This window comes from Arvicanthis niloticus, chromosome 3 (assembly GCF_011762505.2).
Source record: "Arvicanthis niloticus isolate mArvNil1 chromosome 3, mArvNil1.pat.X, whole genome shotgun sequence".
Lineage (NCBI taxonomy): Eukaryota > Metazoa > Chordata > Mammalia > Rodentia > Muridae > Arvicanthis > Arvicanthis niloticus.
In genome coordinates this window covers 50198878-50218962 of record NC_047660.1, presented here as the reverse complement: position 1 = coordinate 50218962, position 20085 = coordinate 50198878, and the positions used below count along the sequence as shown (strand labels likewise).

The following is a 20085-nucleotide window of genomic DNA, read 5'->3' as shown; positions in this document are numbered from 1 at the left end:
TTGAGAGTGGACAAAAAGAAAGGACACAGGTTTTGATGGAGGATCCTAGGTACAGGTCACAGGATCAGAGGCAATAGAGAGCCCACTTGTTATCTCAGAGGAATTATGTGAATCAGCTGGGTGGTGACGAGTTCTCTGGGGATACAATAGTCAGTAGTCAACCCATTCCTAAGGGTCACCTTTCAAGACCCCTGGAGCCAACCAACCAACCAACCATACATATGTACTAATATACACTAAGTGGTTCTTCCAAAGCATATATGCCTATGATGCACCTACAATGGAAATGATGTTTTTAATTAAAGAATATAAACAGCCATTAAACACATAACATCATTCACCCACTTACTTAATGAGTGACCAAATTGTATGAATCAAGCACAAACACTCTTCAAGTAATCCCCCACCCCCACCAGAGCTTAAATCTGATGTAGTTTCAGTTAACTGTGGTCAACCACTGCCTGAAAATATCAAATGATAAGTTCCAATAACAGTACGGAAGTTTGAAGTTGCACACACTCTGAGGATTGCGAAGAAAACTTGCACCATCCTGCTCTGTCTCGCAGGACGTGAGTCATTGTTTTCTCCAGGGTATCCATGCTATGTACACTGCCTTACTGTCAATATTTATAGGTCATCTCCATTATCACATTGACCACTGTTGTGCTGCAGTTCTTGTGTAAAAGTGATCTTTATTGTACTTAGTAACAGCCCCAAAGCCCAGGAGAAGTAATACTGAAAGCTTTATTCCAATATACAGTTTCATTTTACTTTTAAGTAATGTTAACCTCTTACTGTGCCTAATTCATAAACTTTATCATAGGTATTATGCTTTGGGAAAACACTAGTATATATTAGTATGTATGTGTGTGTATGTATGTATGTATGTATGTATGTATGTATTGTCACATGGCAGGAGAGAGCTCTGTTATAGTTAAAGACCAGAGAGGGGGAGAATATTTGCAATTGATCTTGGACACTCAGGTCCATAAAACTCCACCCTAGTTTTTCTGGATTCCAAAACAGATTAGGAAATAAATTGATCTTAAAACATGAATTCATTTACAGTTTGGATGTATGAGGAGAGAGAGGCTGCTTCCTCTCTGTGTCTATAGCAGTCTTACAATTTATAAAAAGCACAAGACATAGGCCAGGAGATAATGATGTCGGATCTTTGAGAGCAACAGACCCTTTCTTGGCACTGGTGAGCTTCACCCAGGGGACTAGGGTATCAGACCAACACTGAGAAAGTGTCTCTCAAGCTGATAAGGAATAAGGAACTTGGCAAAGAGCTGAACAGAGTGAAAGTTATAAAAATGAGAAAAGCTTCTGAGAGTGGGAGGAGCCCCAGAGAGAGTTGCCACTGAGCTGTGTCATTTAGAGACTTGTTATTGGACTTACAGCAGTCACTGAAAAAAGACTGAGGTAATTTTATTGAAATTGGTTATTTTCTAGGTATGTCACAGGCTGAGCCAATGTGGGCTCACACATTCCTGTACATCCTATTGGTCCAACCAGGGACATAATCATGTGCTTTTTACCCAATCACAGGCATAGACACATGGTTCATTCTTTCTCTCCCCCTTGGCTTCTCTTACTGGTCCTTAATTAAACCATGTTCTCTCTTGGTTACTAGGTTACATGACTAGCTTGTAATTGGCCATGGGCCCTTGCCCTTACAAGGAGCTGACTCCTACCCAATACACAGATTTGGCTGTGAGGTCATTTGTCAGCCTTCAGGTCGCCTCCACTGGCTCCATCCTCTACATGGTGGAACACAAGTGTCTTTCTAACTTAGAATGTCTCCTCTATCCCACCAGGGTTCTATACCATTCTCCTTCAGCATGGGATCACAGTTACATGGTCACCCTCAGTCCTACTGCTGCTGGTTCTGAAAATGAAGGAAGGGGTCATGGATGAAACAAGAAATGCAGCAGCTATAATTTCTGTAACCTCAACTTATTTCCACCAATGTATTTGAAATTTACCTTGATTTATGGTAGTCTGTGTTCTTTTAATATATATATATACCCATACTGATTCCACACTGGAAGAGGGTAACCTTATGCTTCCACACTGGAAGATAGAATTTGGGGTAACCTTATGCTTCCACACTGAAAAATGGAATTTGGGGTAACCTTATGTTCCACACTGGAAGATAGAATTTGGGGGTAACCTTATGCTTCCACACTGAAAAATGGAATTTGGGGTAACCTTATGTTCCACACTGGAAGATAGAATTTGGGGGTAACCTTATGCTTCCACACTGAAAAAATGGAATTTGGGGTAACCTTATGTTCCACACTAGAAGATAGAATTTGGGGTAACCTGAAACTGTGTTCCTGGGCCATGGTCACATGGTCCTCATATTTGGCTCCAGAATAAACTATTTCTGTTTCCCCTTTGGGTGAGAGCTGTGCTTTTGCGTGACAACAGCAAGCCCCTAATGTTAATATCCATTAAGCTAGACTTGCCCCTGCTCTTATAGGCTGAGGTATGCTATGTTATAACCATAAAGATGGAACTGATCTGCTTGACACTAGCAAAGGAAGCTAGTGTCTTTGTTAATATAACCATCATTATATACCTAGTTAATATAATATTATTATATAGACATATAGATAGACATGAATAATATATAGGAAATATATTATCTAGATAATATAACATTATATTATCTAATTAATATAATTATTGTAGTAGAAAACCCAGGCAAAGAGCAGGAAGAAACATGAAGCCTCTTGCCCTGATCTTGACAGCAGTGCGGGCAGGCAACAGATTCACTGGAGAGGAAGCAGGACTGTAAGCATTGTTTAGAAACACAACGAACAGCTTGGGAGGTCAGAAGGCCAGCCTCTTCTCCAGCAAGGAGGCAGGAAGCCAGCTGTACACACAGGGCACTTCCCAGAAGGAGTCGGCTTCGGGAGGCCCCACTAGAGACTGAACAGATGTTCTCTTGGTATAGGAGAAACTTTTACTCTGTTAAACCTGGCCCAGAAGGACGACCACACCTGTCCCAGATCTGTCTCCCCATCTTCTATGAGGTTAACTGAAAGCAGATGCGTTACACTGACCCAGTTTTTATGCTGCTGTTCATGAGAAGCCTCAGTTTCCCTATGAGAAGCTTTGAGGGACTGCAGTTGTAGTGTCTGTGCTAGATCAAAAGAAAAGACTCTCAGTTAAGGACACATCATGAACATGGATGATCTAAGTATGAAATCACTTTCATGATGATGCAGACACCAGTGTCACTGGACTTAAGGTTACAGCCTGTGTCACAAGCCAGGTTCAGGCGCCTATCGTGGATAAGTAGATTAATAGATCTAAATTAATAGCAAAAGCAGAAGAGGGAGAGTAATTCAATATGAGTGCACTAGGAAGAGAGACAGAGAGGGCCAGCAACTTGCCAAGTCCATCTTCAGGGTCCTGACCCAAGGTTACAGTTTAAGTGGAGGACTGGAGTGTTTTCTGCACGGTGGTTTAAAAGTTCCAGGATATAAGTTTCCTCTCTGGCTGGTCCAGGCATTAATCTTTCTCTTCTTCCAGAACAAGAGTCCTGGGGAAACTGCATTTCTTCCGGTCCATTGTTTGAACAGTCTGACAGAGAAACGGAAGCACACAGTGTCTTTTTAGAACATCTTCATGTCTTCCAGCCTGGATCTACCAAGGACATTTAGACAACCATACAACCTATGAGGCATTTTTTTCTTCAAGGAAGTCTTCCTTGACAGCTAACACTAGAATGTTCTTCTCATGCGTTGGGTCTATGAGTGCCCCCCCTCCCAAGTCCATGTGTGCCCAGAGCCTATGAATGTGCTCTCATGGAAAACATGGTCTTTGCAGAAGCAAAGTGAGATAGACTCATACTGTAGAAGAGTGAGAGCTACATCCCATATGACTAGTGTCTTTATAAAAGGAGGTCAAGGTGCAGAGAACAAGAGGCTTCAGAATATTCAGCTCTAGGGAAACATATACACCACACTCTCTCCTTCAGAGTCTCAAGGATCATCGAAGAAGAGAGGACCGAAAGTGAGTAAGAGCCAGGGACAGTAACTACAAGGAAATATCTGCACATCAGAGTGGCTGCACATATGAACTCACAGTGATTGTGACAACATGAACAAGACCTGTGCAAACTCAAGACAGACCAAATCCCAGTATGGAGAGGTGAGGTGGGCACAGAGGTCTGTAGGAGGAGCTAAGGTGGGAGGCATGAGGAGAGGAAGAGGAGGAGGAAGAGGAGGAAGAAGAGAAGGAGCTAGAGAGAGCAGAGAGGTAGGAGGATGAAGAGCCATGCAGGTATGGAGAACAGTCCTAGGTAACAACTTATATGTAGGTTAGCTAAACAGGCACATCTCTAATTGTATGGGCTTATTGTTGTTGAGCTTTACCAAATATATAAAACCTTTGATTAATCTTTAAGCTTTAGAGTCTCATTTCCTACCAGGCCCACATGGATGGCAGGATGGTCTGGACACAACCCAGCCTTGTAGAGACATCATGGAAGATTGGCAGAGCCAACTCCTACCCTGATGTTTTGTGGGTGGCAGGGCTGGTGTTTCTGGCTGGCTGTTTCTAGCCGTGATGCGCACATGGCCTCAGGATGCAGAACATGGCAGCTGAGCTAGGCAGAGCCACCACAGCTTAGATAGTCAGCTTGACCAGCGGCCATTTTAAATAATTACTTCAACAGAGGCCAGTCTTTAACAAGAGGGGCTATTGGCAATAATTAGCTGCTAGGAAAAGGGTCAATTTGCCCCAATATTTGTTCTAAGAGTGCAGCACCTAATAAATTGACTCCACTCCAGTGGAAGGCTACTCAATCAAGACTATATGGGCAGCAAAAATTGACCTTGACAAAATTGGGTGGGAAGGGAAGGGGGATGGAGCTGTAAAGAGTTGGATAATGGAAGGCAAGTATAATCAAAACGCATTGTATGATACTTTAAAGTGTGTGTGTGTGTGTGTGTGTGTGTGTGTGTGTGTGCCTGTGTTATATATAAATGTCAAACAAAAGATAAAAGGTACCTGAGGAACACCCAAAATTGTTCTTTGACTCCCATAAACACACACATCTACCTGCACATGCACTTGGACCCCACATGCACTCGGACCCACACCCACAAACACACAAATAAATATACATGTACATATCTACACCCTTAGAGATACTGAGGACTACTGATGTTAGAAGAGACACAGAAGGATCCTTCCTCTCTTACAATCTTTAGCAAATGCACAGTCACACTGGCACCTCGATTTAGAACCACAGCCCATAGCACTGGAAGACCATAGCTTTCTGTTGCTTGAAACTATCCAGTTCAGAGTAAGTGACAGCAACTCTGAGAAATGAACACCTATATCGTGTCATCTTTTCCTATATTTTTCTTCCATCTTCCCAAATAACTGTTACATATGAATTACTGGAAAACAATGTGTTGTATAACAATGCTTACTAGTCTAAACAACTAAGAGAGGTTCTCTTAAAAGATACTATATAATCCCAACTAGTTTATCAAATACAAAGTAAGAATTTTAAAGGACAGAATACTTTGAAGTAGCCGGGTCCTTAAGTAAGAGCATATCAGTGGCCACCTAGGTCAGTGTTTGAATGCCAGCTGGCCTTAGATACATGGTATGGGATTTTCTACTGTGTAAATTATCCAAACTGGTGGTTTTTTTTTTTTTTAATAACAACAGACTGTCAATAAATAGCACCAAAGTAGGAATCATAAACACTCATTTTGAAATTCCTGGGTTTCCCTTGGGATCTTGCACAAGTCTCTCCAATCTCCCCAGTTTTCTAGGTTCCTTGATTGTTGAAGGAAGTAATAAGTTTCTTCTTTAGCTCTATTCATCTGTGGTTTATGATTCTATTACAGATGAGTAGTTCAAAGTTGGTGCACACACGATTTATACCCTTGGATCCAATCAACAATGAACTGGAAATATTTCCTACACAGTACATCAGTAGTAAATATGTACAGATGTTCTTTTTCCTTGTCCTTATCCCACAATAATGAAGTATATATAGCAACTATATGCACAGACCTTATATGATAGTAGGTCATATAAGGGCAATTGAGAGATGGGGTAAAGTATTCATGAGGAATATGCAAATGCTTCTGGTGGATTTTTTGGATTTTGATAACTGACAACATCCTGGAGCCAATGTCCCCAGATCCTGAGGGACAAGTGTTATTCAACGTAAAGCACAAAAGCCCTGGTCACTGCTATGTACAACAACTCAATCTGCCACTGGCAACAGAAAATGCAATTTGAGGATACAGACAGGGTGTGCTGCTGGGCCCTTGATAGCTTCTACAGAAAGAATTTCACTGTGAGTCAGAGCATTCATGGAGTTAACAGAAAAGCAAGAGTCAGTTGGAGAGACTCAAGTGCAGGCATCGAGACAGGAATGCACCTTGGCATCACAAAAGTAGAAGAAATGCCCAGGGTTCAGCTAGGTGGAAACAGAAATCAGAACCAGGAGATGGGGCGGGGGGGGGGGGGGGGGTTCCTTCTTTGTGTCTCCTCTATTTCCTAGCAAGCTATCCTATGTCAATACCCTCTTGTGGGACTTGGATGGTTTAAACTTTAGGGCAGACCATGGCTGAATATCAGCCTTTCTGAAGCCGGGTGCTGAACTGGGACACCGACACTGACTATCCAGGAACTGAAAGTCACCTACCTGATGGAAGAGAGGCAGGATGTGAGAGGTCAGATCTTGAAGAATAGAAGGTCGTCACTCCATGGGACTCTGGAAGAAATGACACAATTTTCTGATACAGTGGACTGTATAAACAATAAAGCATTCCACAGATTGTTATGCCTACACTCAAAATCAACAGCCAAAATAAAGGATCTTTTCCTACAAACAGAGCTTGAGAATCATGAACACTAGCCAATCACTAAACGGCAAGACAGATGGGGCTGGAGAGATAGCTCAGCAGTTAAGAGTTCTTGAAGAACGCTCTTGCAGGTTTAGTCCTGAGCACATACAGTGGCTCACACTGTCTAGAACTGAAGTTTCAGGGAATCCAACACCCTCTTCTGACCTGCATGGGCACCTTGGTGCATGCAGTGCACAGACATGCATGCATGCAACACACTCATACTACTCATACTCACTAAATAAAAATTGTAAAATTATTATTTTGTGTATATGAGTGTTTTGTCTGCATGCATGTCTGTGCACCACGCCTATGCAGTGACCTCGGAGGCTATAAGGGGTATTGGGTCCCCTGGAACTGTAGTTACAAACAGTTGTGAGCAACCATGTTGGTGTTGGGTCGTCCAAACCCAGGTAGTCTGGAGAAATCAGCTCATGATCTTAACCAGTGAGCCATCACGACAGCCCAAAATTCAATCTTTAAAGGAAAAATTAAAAAAAAAAACAAACAACTCAAGACAGAGTATGTCATAGTTCCAGTTTGACATACCAGTCACGGGCATAGCAGTGTTCATCAACCAGATTATGAAAATTTTATGTACATACATGTGTATGCATGTGTATCTGTCTGTCCGATTTCTTATTGATTGATTGATGGTTCATTGAGATAAGATCTTATGTAACCCAGGCTGGATTTCAACTTGCTATTTAGCAAAGAGCTGACCTTGATCCCCAATCCTCCTGCTTCCTCCTCCCTTATGCTAGAATGACAAATGTGATTCACAACATCAAAGATTGTTCCTCTTCCTCCTCCCCCTCCTTTTATTGTTTGTTTGTTTGTTTGTTTTGAGACAGGATTTCTCTGTGTAGCCCTGGCTGTACTAGAATTCACTCTGTAGACTAGGCTGGCCTCCAACTCACAGAGACCCACCTACCTCTGCCTCCAGAGTTCTGGGATTAAAGACTTTAGTAGAGGCTAATTTCTAAGCACAGGCTCAACCTCAAACAACTGTTCCACAGCTCCTCTGATTTGACCAGGTAATCACAGACACAGGAAGGACATTTCCAGATTTGGGATGGCCACAAATAGATTGCCTGTGACAGGACAGTTAGCTGGCTCCCTTCTCAGGGGAACAAAGAAACCATTCCTTTGAAGACTATGGAATATCCACCTGACAGTTCAGTTGGATCCTTGATGCCGATTGGAATTCAACCATGTTACTAAAGGAAATTGACTCTCTAATACCAAATAGATTTGGAGAACTGGAACCAGAGAGGCTGCTCGTAATGGTTCCAAGTGGTTTTGTGAGAATAAACTTTGTTCACGAACAGGTATCTCCAGGATGGACTGGGCAATGGACTTTATGTCACCCTTGAATTCAAGGACACTGGATTAAAGACTGGTAGTCCTCCTGCAAATCTCCCGGTTGTACAACATAGACAGTGATCTGGTTTCCACTGGCAAAATTGTTTTGTTCCCAATTCTATTCCTCAAATAGAATTAGTAGATATTTCATGGCATCTGGGACCACTAAGTTCACACAAAAGCCCTTAATGATCCATCCCAAGGGATCTCACTGCTAAACTCAGACATTAACTTTCTGTTTGTTTCTTTTCTATTTTTTTCCTTTTTGAGTCAGAATCGCTCTACATAGCCCTGGCTGTCCTGGAACTTAATATGAAGTCCATGCTGGCCTTGAACTCACAGAAATCCACCTGTGTCTGCCTCCCAAGTGCCAAATAGATGCATCATCACTTAAAATAATGCTGACAATCGTCTTACAAAACTGATTTTGACAGATTGCAAGGAGGGACCTGTGCCATCTTTAATATGGAATGGTGGGTATGTATATTACACCTCACAAAACTTACATTCTGAAATTAAAGCAATGACATATTCTGTTTTGAGTTCTAGTGATTGGTTAGCATGATAGCTCTCAAATACCACGTAGTGAAAAACATTCTACTTTTGGGGTCGACATTAAGACTAGCTGACCATAACAGTCTGCTCTGTACATATTGTCTACACAATCCAGTGTCCCAGATGAAGACATCATTGCAGATTCCCAAAGAGTGACCCTTCAGTCTCTAAACTGACCTTCTCATGTTCCCTTTAGAACATGCAGACTAAAGCTTTCAAACCCAGAGAGCTTGCAGCACAAGCATGAGAACGGGATTTGAGTCTCAGAACTGCATAAAATAAGCTGGGTGTGGTGGTACACACTTGTAATTCCAGAGAAGGGGAAGCAGAAACAGGTAGATTCCTGGGGCTCAGTGGCCAATCTGGGTAGCTAAACTAGTGAGTTCCACATTTAGTGAGTGACCCTGTCAATAGATAGATAGATAGATAGATAGATAGATAGATAGATAGACAGACAGACAGACTAGATGGCATCCAGAGAAACAAAAGACAAGGTTGGCCTCTGGCCTGTACACATACCTGTGGGTACACATCTATCCATGTATACACACACACACACACACACACACACACAGAGAGAGAGAGAGAGAGAGAGAGAGACAGAGAGAGAGAGAGAGACAGAGAGAGAGACAGAGAGAGACAGAGACAGAGAGAGACAGAGAGAGACAGAGAGAGAGAGACAGAGAAAGACAGAGAGACAGAGAGAGAATTAGAATCCCTAAAGAGGCAGAAGCTACACCCTATACAGAACACAGAAGCATTGGGCATCATCAACTCTTAAGATTAAAAGATCAGTCTCAGAGCAGGGAACTGAAGCAGGATAGCTAGTTGGAAAGTAAGAGGGGACACGAAGCAGGAAAGGGCTCCTTTATCCGGGCCCCAGTTCTTATGTTTGTTTTTCCTGGATCCCCAGGAATTTCTTCATAAGTAACCAGCCACCTTCAAAAGAATTGCCCTCCAGTTCCAGAGAATCATCACAGACAAGACTGTTAAAATGGGGGCCCAACCTTCTTGTGATCTGTGTACAGAGAACATCCCTTTGATCAAGGTTTCTATCTGTAGTAGTAGCACTCTCTTCTCTACTGAAAGTCCATATCATGCAGCTTTTTTTAAAAAAAAGATCCTTCATCAAAGATCGAATTCTGAGGGTAACAGAGAGAAATATACCAGCATATACTTTGCCTAATATCTAAAGTTAGATGTATATGGGGTTGCTTCAACCCCCAAGGTCACATGTGCAGCTCCTTCTGGATGCTGAGGCACATTCCTGTCCTGATGCCTGCCCTTGGGGCTCTTCAACTGAGTCTTGTAAATTTGATGGCTTTGCTTCATTCTGAAATTCTTTTCTGTGGAGGACATCAAGGACCCAGCAGAATCTAAGTAGAAGTCACATGGCTCTAAGCAGAAAGGCTCCGATTGCTCTGCCTGCAGTATTGAATTTCTTGCTGAACTGAATTTTAAGTCCAGTTGTGTAACAGTACCAGAAAGGTCAGGTGACCCAAGATGGAGCTAGACCAAGGATTCTGTTTTAAGATGGTGAATGACTGGCTCTGGCCCGCATGTTTTACCCAGTAAATATAAAGCTCTAAACATAAAAATATCTTCAGGTGTCTAATAGGATGGTCCCATCTGTGGTCTAAACCCTATTCCCAGGTCTTCATTCTCAAGTACATAGCTCTGCAACTTCAAAGCAATTAATTGAGCTATGGAGGTGCCGTGGGCTAGGAATACATCATAGAGTCAGTATGCAAAAGCAAGCATTCTTCCTTATTTCTCCTCAAAACCAGGGCACAGGATGGGTGTTTGGCTTGGGAACGACAAAACACTCACTGACAAAATACCTTCCCATTTATAAAACAAGAACAGTTACCGGCAGAATGAAAAATGCGCAGAACTGATCAGGTGAGATGGCCTAATGAATAAAAAGTACTTATCAGACAAGCTTAGGGGTCTGTGTTGAGTAACTTAGGAGAGAACCTTTTCCAGAAAGTGATCCTTGACATGCCCAGACATGATCTGCAGCACATGCGCCCCACCACCCCTAATCATGCACATAAGGATGAATGGATGAATGAATGAATGAATGAATGATAGTGTCCTGGGTTAAGCCACAAGGCCTAGACCTTGCTAGGCTGTGTTGTTTTCTAGAATCCTCCGGAGCACGAAGAAAAGCTAAACCGTGGTCGCACCATCACCTTGCTGCGTAGGGACAACCAGGCTAGCCAGAGATGCTCAGGAGCCACGTGGACCTCCTTCACTCAGAGGCGAGAGAGCCCAGCAGGAGTCCGGAGGCTAACCCAGCACTCGGTGCCAATCATCCGGTAGGTCCCGCCCCACGCAGGCCCGTTTTCCCACCCTCCCCAGCGCGCGAGCTCTCGCCTCCTACGTGCGCGCGCCGGCACGAGCCGTGACGTGACGTTGGCGGGCGCGCGCAGCGTGGCTCCCGGAAAGGAGCCGAACCTCCGGGAAGCTGGTGGCCGGGATGCGGTGCGCTAGTGGCCGCCCGCCCCCTTGGAGCCGCGGCCCGCCCAGCAGGTGAGGCCAGGGTCCCGAGGAACGGGGGCAGCGGGAGGCCACGGCCCTGTCCAGCCGTCGCCCCCGCCACATCCGGGCGACGCGCCGCAGCCCCGTGACCCCGGTGACAGGTGCTTGTCCCCAACACCTTGCCGAGTCTCCGGAGCTCCCAGACCCCGTGGCGAGTGTGGGCTGAGGGAAAAAGACTGTTGCTCCCGGGGCTGGATGGCCTCTGCCTGCCTCCCGAAATCTGACACCGATGCATGTAGCATCATGTATTTGCTTTGCTCTGCGCTTTGGGGAAGTTGCCAGTTAAGATTTCCCCCGTGGGAAAAAAATGGGGCTGATCGAGAGCCGGTTGACCGGTTGTGTTTCTCAACTCGAGTCATGCGTGGACTCCTTTTAAAGGGACAGGTCTCCCATTCTCAGGAATATAACCCCAGAACCTGCAGGGCGCCTCAGACCCCAGCTAGGTGACCACAGGTGCTGAGACCATACATATGTCACTAGAAAACAAAAGAGATGCTTTATAATTCAAGACCTGCATGTTACACCGTAAACTAGAGGTCAATAACAGTCCTAAATTAGACACTCAGTTAAGTGCAACCTTTTGCAGGCTTTATAAAAGCTTTTGTGAGAGGAAATTACCTACACTTCCATCCTCAGAGGGGCCTAAGATCTGTATTGTGTTATCTTATGTTTAAGTTGTCTTTGTTATCTGGGTTGTTAATTGTTTGACGTAGTTGCAGAACTGTGCTTATTTTATATGAGTGGCTAAATTTTTTTGCTTATCTTAATGTTGATTTACCATCTGTTTTAAAATTTATTATTATTGCATGTGTGTGAGTGGATGATGGGGAGGGGGCATGTACATGTGCTCCCCCCCCCCCCCGCCTGAAGTTGATAGGATAACTTTTTCTGAGGTTCCAGGAAATGAATTCAAATAGTTGTGCATGCACAGAACTAAGTGTTTTTCCCTGCTGAGCTATCCTGCCGGCCCCCACCACTTGTTTTGGTTGCTCATTGAATTTATGGCTTATATTCTTTTAGCCCTAGCAGGAAATGTGTGATCTGAGACTTTGAGACAAACGTGAGAATTGATCTAAGGGTCTGTCTGTCTTCCCCCTGCATGCGTTCAGTTTGTTTCAGCGAGGCTACATGTGAATCGTGAGATTTGGAGTGCAGGAAGACATTAGAAAGTATAACAAGCTAATTCTAGATTTAAAAAGTATTACCCAGTGGCCCAGAGAGGCATGCCATTGCACAAGCCGGATATGAAGAGAAAACAGTGTTATTAAAAGCCAGAGGCCAGTATTAGAAGAGCTTGTGTGGTACTGGCCCACCTTCCAGGACAGAGAGATATTGTTGCGAGTGAGGCTAGAACAGGCTGTTGGTAGTGTGGGAACAGATGATGGGTTGAGGCTTCCATGTGCTGCGTGGAGGGGCTTGTATTGATCCACAGGCTTTCGAACTTTTCTTTGGTCATACTTTGAAAGTAGCGTTTCATAAAGAGTGTTTGCAGTGAAAGCAGAAGTGGCTTCCCACAAGATCTGTCTTGAAAGAGTGTCATCTGCTGTGGTCATCCAAGATGTGTGGGCTGCCTGATGAAGAATTAACAGATCCTGGGGCTGGGGAGTTGGAATAGTTGGTAAGGTGCTTGCTGGGAAAGTATGAGGACCTAAGTTCAGATTCCAGTGCTGGGGAAGCCGGGGGAGAGGGTACTTGGAGCTCATTGGCTAGCCAGCCTAGCTAGTTGATGAGCTCTGGGTTCAGTGAGAGACCTTGATTGAGAAAGATGCCTCATGGTGACCTGGCGTACGCACGCGTGCGCACACACACACACACACACACATACATGTGTACCTGCACATACATGAACGAACATACACAAAAGAATTGACAGGTCTTAATGAATGATGGTATGTTGGTACAGGAGAAGTAAGAACCAAAGCTGCCAGAGAATTCAGAACTTGGTATATTTTACCCAGACTTGGCTTAATAAGTTGGAGACCTGGACTTGGGACTGGAGGGAAGTCTCATTCTGGGGAGAGACTGCAAAGCTGGTGCAGGAAAAGTGTGGTCTGCATAAGGCCATTCAGAGTGGTGACCAGAGTAGCAGCATATGATTAGTAGAGGGTAGGGCAGGATTGACTGGGACTTGCTGTTTAACCCAGAAGAACTGTGGAGCATGTGTGCAGCTCTGTGCATTCTTCAAGTTGCTTTGTTGCGTCTTTTTACCAATAGCTGAGTCACTGCTGCGCAGCGGCCGTCACCTCAGAGCTCCCTGGCAGACTGTCATTTCTTGCAAGCTCTGCCAGTGTTTGCAGTTGTTCAGGGTTCCCCTTTAATCGTCTGATATTTAAATGACTCTGTTTTGAAACGCTCCTTATGTCATGTCAAGTTTTCTAGCTCAAGAGTTAGACTCTCCTAGAGTCTAACCTGTGTTTGATTGATTGTACTCAAGCATGTTGTGATGGGTACTCTTGATTGTTAACTTGATGGGTTGGGGAATGCCTCAGATACTAGTAAGGCATGCGGCTTTCAGCCATGCCTGTGCGAGTGTTTCCACAGAGGATTGACAGAGCAGGTTAGACCACCCTGAATGTTAGGTACTATCCCATAGGCTAGCTACATCGATGGAATAAAGAGGAAAAGGTGAAAGTCGGCTAGGGCTAGCTCAGCATCCTCCTTCTGTCCCCTCTTTCTGTCTGCTTCCTGACCACCATGGTATGCTGCTCTGCCATGCCCTCGGAAACCATAAGCTAAAGCAAGTCCTTCTATTGTAAAAAGTTTTCTCCCAGGGGCTGACCTCAGGGATGAAAAGTCTGACTAACCCAAATCCCTTAATACTTGTTTACTGTACCTGTGCTTTCCACCAGATAAGCGTCGTGGCTGTTGTGTATCGGCTTCGTGGCTGAAGAGATGGTTCAGCAGTTAAGAGCACTGGCTGCTCTTCCAGAGGACCGAGGTTCACTTTCCTGCACCCACATGGCAGTTCACAACTGTTTTTTAACTCTACTTCCAGGAGAGTCAACACCCATACACACAAATACTAGGAGAGACTCATCAAGAAATTGCCCCGTGGTCTAGATGGGCTCTGTCTTAGTCACTGTCCTGTTGCTGTGAAAAGACATTCTGGCCAAGGCAAGTCTTACAAAAGAAAACATTTCATTGGCAGTGTGGTTACGGTGTCAGAGGTTCAGTCTATTAACATCATGATGGGAAGCGCGGCAGCCCACATGGTACTGGAGCGGTAGCTAAGAGCTACACCCTGAGCCGCAGGCAGAGAGACTGGGCCTGGCATGGGCTTTTGAAACTTCAAAGCCCACCCAAGTGACACTCTTTCTCCACTAAGGCCACACCTTTTAGTCCTTCTCAAATAGTGCCACTCCCCAGTGACTAAGCGTTCAAATATATGTGCCTATGGGGGCCATTCTAATTCAAACCACCACAGGCTTTATTCCCTTACATAATAGTCTGCTAAGGAGGACCCTGCAGCTAGAATCACAAAGGTTCTTGCTGCCTCTGGTAATAGGCCTGCTGCACTTTAGAAGTTTGTTTAAAACATGACAGCAGTATTAGTTTGCTTGCCTGAGCTCTGGTGCCAAAAATTCTAGGTGCAGAAACAGCAGTTGGAGTTTACATTTTAAGATCAAATTACAGTCTTGTGACTTCTTGGCAACAATCAGCCTTACATCTGTTCTGAGTGAAAGTAATAAGTAATTTATGGACTGTCCTTTTTGTCAAAATTCTACATGTCTTAAAAGCAAAGTCCTGGGGATAAAAAGATTTAATCACTCAGTGATTAATAGCACTAGCTGATGTCCCAGAGACCTCACAGCCACTCCAGCTGCAAGGGACTTGATGCCCTCTTCTGACCTCCATAGGCACTCATGCTGGCACATGCAGTTGCGCACACACATAAAGAAAAATAAAGGAAATCTTTTTAAAACTAAAAAGAAAGCCCAAAGACCAATACCAGGTACAGTAAGGTTTGCCAAGTATGCTGTGATTCTTGGTAAGGTGGATCTTAGAAATGTATTCCTCTCTCTTGGCCACACCCAAATTCTTTCCTACTTCTACCTCGTATAGACGCCAGCCTTCCTGGGCTCTGAGCTCTCACAGGGGAGAGTCTTAGAATTCAACATCGCCATTGGTTGCTTCCTTCATCCTTTCCTGGACGATATGCTGTTGGGAGTTTCCATGTCCCTATCATGTCACATTTATAGTACTGAGGCATTTAATGGCTTTTCTTCACCACCTCAGTTCATGTTTAACACTCTTCTTGGGTTCTTAGCTCAACTATTGCACAACTGTCATTGATTATTTTGTGCTCAAATTGCAGTTGCTATGTCTTTGTTTTTTTTCTTCTTAATTTAGATTTTCTTTTATGTCTATGAGTGTTTTCCCTGAATATGTCTGAACTACATTTATTCCTGGTGCCCACAGAGGTCAGAAGTCAAAAGCTTTGGATCCTCTGGAACTGAAGTTACAAATGGTTGTAAGCCACCATGTGGATGTTGGGACTGGAACCTAAGTCCTCTCTGCAAGGGCAACAGTACTCTTAGGTGCTGAACCATCTTTTCAGCCCTTTTCAGCTTGAGTTTTTAAAGTAGTCCTTCTTCATATTTCCAGAAGAAAAAGGAAATCAAACACAGATAGTTTGTCAAAAGTAATTCTGTGGTTTGTCCTGATGACAAATTTAATATTTGTGTTTGAAAACTTAAGCAAGCCTAGGGAAGAAAGTAAAAATGGGCATCTGTCTCATTGCCACTCAGACATAAGCAACACTGTTAACATTATGTTTATCATTTTTCTTCTCTGGGTGGTGAAATGTTTTTATTTATACATGGTGGTGCTCCACCATATCAAGTACAGAGTGGCAATCTCCTTACTGTGTTATTGTGTAAAAGTGCCCTCACCCCCATAAGTCACATTAGCTTTCCATGTGTTTTTATAGCTCTAGGAAGGAACCCAGGGTCTTACACGTGCAAGGCGTGAGTGACATTTCCAGCCTTACTGTGACATTCGGGACAATGTTTTGCTCTTAAGCACAGTTCTTTGGTGACCATCCTGTGTATGTATCAGTCACAATCTACCCTGTGAGTTCCCAAGAGTAAGTGTCTCAGTCAGTGTTCTGTTGTTGTGAAGAAACATCATGACCACAGCAACTCTTATAAAGGGAAGTATTTAATTGGGACTTGCTTAGTTTCAGAGGCGGGCAGGCAGGCATGGTGCTGAAGAAGGAGCTGAGAGTTCTAGGCAGCAGGAAGAAGAGAGAACCATTGATCCTGGCTTGAGCTTCTGAAACCCTAAAGCCCACCCCCCAGTGACACTACCTCAAACAAAGCCACTCCCACTCCAACAAGGCCACATCTCCAATCCCTTTCAAGTAGCCCCACTTCACATAGCCCTACTATGTGAGCTATAAAAACATGGAAAGCTAATTTGACCAAGCATTCAAATAGATGAGCCTCTGGAGGTCATTCACGTTCAAACCACCACAGTAAGTTTCTAGACATGTAGAGAGGAGGGCAGGCACATTGAACCTACCCATGTCTACACATGTAACCCCAATGCCTCTAGTACATGTTACCCCTCGACCCTCTGTCAGCCTGAGGGTGTTCAGGTCCTGTTTTCCCTCAATCTGTCTGAACACCCTGACCTTGTATCTTTTGTTAAGTGTAGGTGTATGCACATGAATGTGAGTCCCTTTGGAGGCTCTGGCCATCAGAGACCCCTGAAGCTGGAATTAAAAACGTGAATGTTTGGGATTGAAGCTGGGTACTCCAGAAGAGCAACTAGTCCTCTTAACCACAGAGCCATCTCTCCAGCCTCAAGAATGGTTACCTTTTGTCTCAAGTATTACAAGTTCCTTTCCCAAGCTATTGTGTTTGAGAAGGGTTTGTTGTGTTAACATATGGGAGGTTTAAAATTATTCATAGTTATATTTTCTTTCTTCTGCAGTTTGAGACATTGATATCATTTAGAGACAGACCTTAATTATTTTAAGATTATGTCAATATTTGCTTATATTAACACTTTTCCTTTTAATGACTATTTTAAAATTTTAAATCCTTAGGGCATTGAATTTCTCACTATATTAAAATACTTTAAAAGAGTTATTTTATAAGAATACATTAAAACTTATTATTAAACATCTATTATATTAAAATGCTTTTTACATTGTATATGTTTTTTGGTTGGTTGGTTGGTTGGTTGGTTGGTCAGGTGGTTATTGGTTTTTGGGTTGTTTTTCGAGACAGGATTTCTCTGTATATCCTTGGCATTTCTGGAATTTGCTCTGGAGTCCAGGCTGGCCTCTAACTCACAGAGATCGCTGCCTGTCTCTGCCTCTCAAGCACTGGGATTAAAGATGTGTACCACCACCAACTGGCTATGAATTTTTTAAATATTTTTAACTATACTTATTTATTTTCACAGTGAGGAGGAAGGGGAAAGAATTGTATGTTCCTCTGTACTGGGTTATAAATTCATCTTTCCTTTCCTCTTCTTTCTTTTCCTTTCCTCTTCTTTTCTTTCTTTCTATCGGAAACACTGTCCCCCTCCTGCTTCCTACCTCATAGGGTCCCTCCCCATCTCTCTCCCTTCTCTGAGAGGGTAAAGAATAGGCCCCCTGGTGAAGCAAGTCTCTACAGGATTAGGGGCATCCTCTCCCACTGAGGCCAGGTAAGGCAACCCTGTTGGGAAACAGATACCACAGCCAGGCTACAGCTTTAGGGACAGCCCCAACTCTAGTTGTTGGGAGACCCACATGGAGATTGAGCTGCAAGTCTGCTACATATGTGTGTAGGGCCTCAGTCCAGACCCTGTATACTCTTTGGTAGGTGGCTCAGTCTCTGAGACCTCCAGGGGTCCAGGTCAGTTGACTGTTGATCTTCTGGTAGAGTTTTTATCCCCTTCAATGCCTTCAATCCGTCCCCTAACTCTTCCATAAGAGCTTCCGACCTCCATCCAGTGTTTGTCGGTGGGTATATGCATATATTTCAGTCAGCTGATGAGTAGAGCCTCTCAGAGGACAGTTATGTTAGGCTCCCTTCCGTGTGTTCCTGGTTAGAGGCAGGTGAAGCTATAGGGTGGGAATGGTTATAAATTCCAAGGGTTGGGTTTAAGTCAGTTTATCGATATAGTTCTCCCTCCTAGTGTAGCTGGCACTGGTTCTTGCCTGGGATGGCCTTGTATAGAGAAACTCAACACAATTCTAATTCCAGAGCCCCTGTTGTATTAAAGAGGCTCTTTAAAAGGATCATGCTCCCTTTGTGCCCCGAGGGGTGCAGGAATTTCAGCCAGTAGATCCCGGAGAGGGGCATTCTACAGAGGCTGAGGAAGCCACCGCTTTCATTTGGTGTAGAGATCTCCTGGGATCCATGATGCTGTCTGAAGAGCTTTTGTTTTGATGTCCACACCCCTCACAGACTGGGCAGAGGCCATGTGGGCCTGTGGAGCACCTGGGTGAGGCCAGTGTGGTGAAGATTTCAAACATTTCAGTCACAGTTTTATATTTAATGTCATTGTCACGGTTACTTTTCTAGTGGGTGTAAACCCAGGGCCTCACTCACGCTAGGCAAGCACTACAACTGTGCTGTGTCCTCAGCCTTTTACTTTTTATATGAAATCGCACCAGGGCACTGCTTTTTAGTCCTCCTGTCTCAGCCTCCTAAATAACTAGAATGACAAGCCTGTGCCACCGCATCTGGCTGCATGGTTTCATTTTAGCTCCTATAAGTAGCCACACATAGCAACCAGCTAGCTGCTTTATGAGCTTGAGGGCCTTCTCTCACACCCAAGGAGTTAGGATGTTGTCCTCTCACTAAGAGAGAAAAGTAAGGAACAGAGGCCTCTCTTTGATTTGAAAAGACTTTCCAATGCAGAGGTTCTTAGCCTTTTTCTTCCCAGAGCTCTGACCCTTGTCAGAACCTTTTCCAGAGTCAGCATGCCTTCTACAGAAGGACTTGCGGGACAAGAGCAATGAAGACAACACATGTGCAGCGTGTCAGAGGACAGGGGTTATACAGTGTGAGTCACACACTTGAATCCCAGCCCCGAGTCTCTGCCCAATGGCCAAATATCACAGTGGCAAATCCCTCCCACAGAGTATCCGGAGACCAGAATAGCCATGAACATTTGGAGCGTAGCCTGAGCACAGTAAGCACTCCTGTGGTATTTAATGACGAAGTAAATGCTAAGCTGGGTGTGGTGGCACACACCTGTAGAGATGCAGGCAAATCTCTGTGGGTTTGAGGCCAGTCTAATCTACACAGTGAATACCAAGTTGACCAGGGCTATATAGAGAGACCTTGTCTCAAAAAAACAGAAAAATAAACAAAAAAATATAAGTAAATGTAAAATGAGAAAAAAAAAATCAGGGATGAGACTTGGATGGAAAGTGGTGTGTGTACTTACTGATCCCTGAGAAGGTGACATTGAGTGATGGCCCGCTGGAGGTCAGGTGATCTGCTCTAAGGATCGCTCTGAAGCAGAGGGAGCAGGCAGGCTACAGAGCAGAGTAAGAGACTTCCAGAAGCTGGTGGGGGCTGTCAGTGCGGCTGGAATGCTGGGGAAAGAGGAGAGCAGGTGATGAGGTCAGAGAAGAGCAGCTGGCCCAGTCTGCAGGGCTGGAGGGCACAGGAAGACTGCGGCATAAAAGACTGCAGCATTTGTTTGAAGGGCATGAGGTCACTGGGAGATTCTGAATCCTGGCTTGATGTGATCTGAGTTCTGGGTGTGTCAGCCTCAG

The 20085-nt window shown here is 44.2% G+C and overlaps 1 protein-coding gene across 3 annotated transcripts in view; it reads left to right on the top strand.

The window, feature by feature from the left end:
• Positions 1 to 11207: 11207 nt before the first annotated feature.
• Entpd4 (ectonucleoside triphosphate diphosphohydrolase 4) overlaps positions 11208 to 20085 on the top strand; it is a 29251-nt gene continuing 20373 nt past the window's right edge. For 2 of the 3 annotated variants that reach the window (XM_034497892.2, XM_034497891.2), the window contains exon 1: positions 11208 to 11348. The gene's annotated coding sequence lies outside the window, so the exon portion shown is untranslated. Of the gene's footprint in view, positions 11349 to 14352; positions 14472 to 20085 lie in introns of all 3 variants that reach the window. The other variant, XM_076930794.1, reaches the window with a different exon arrangement.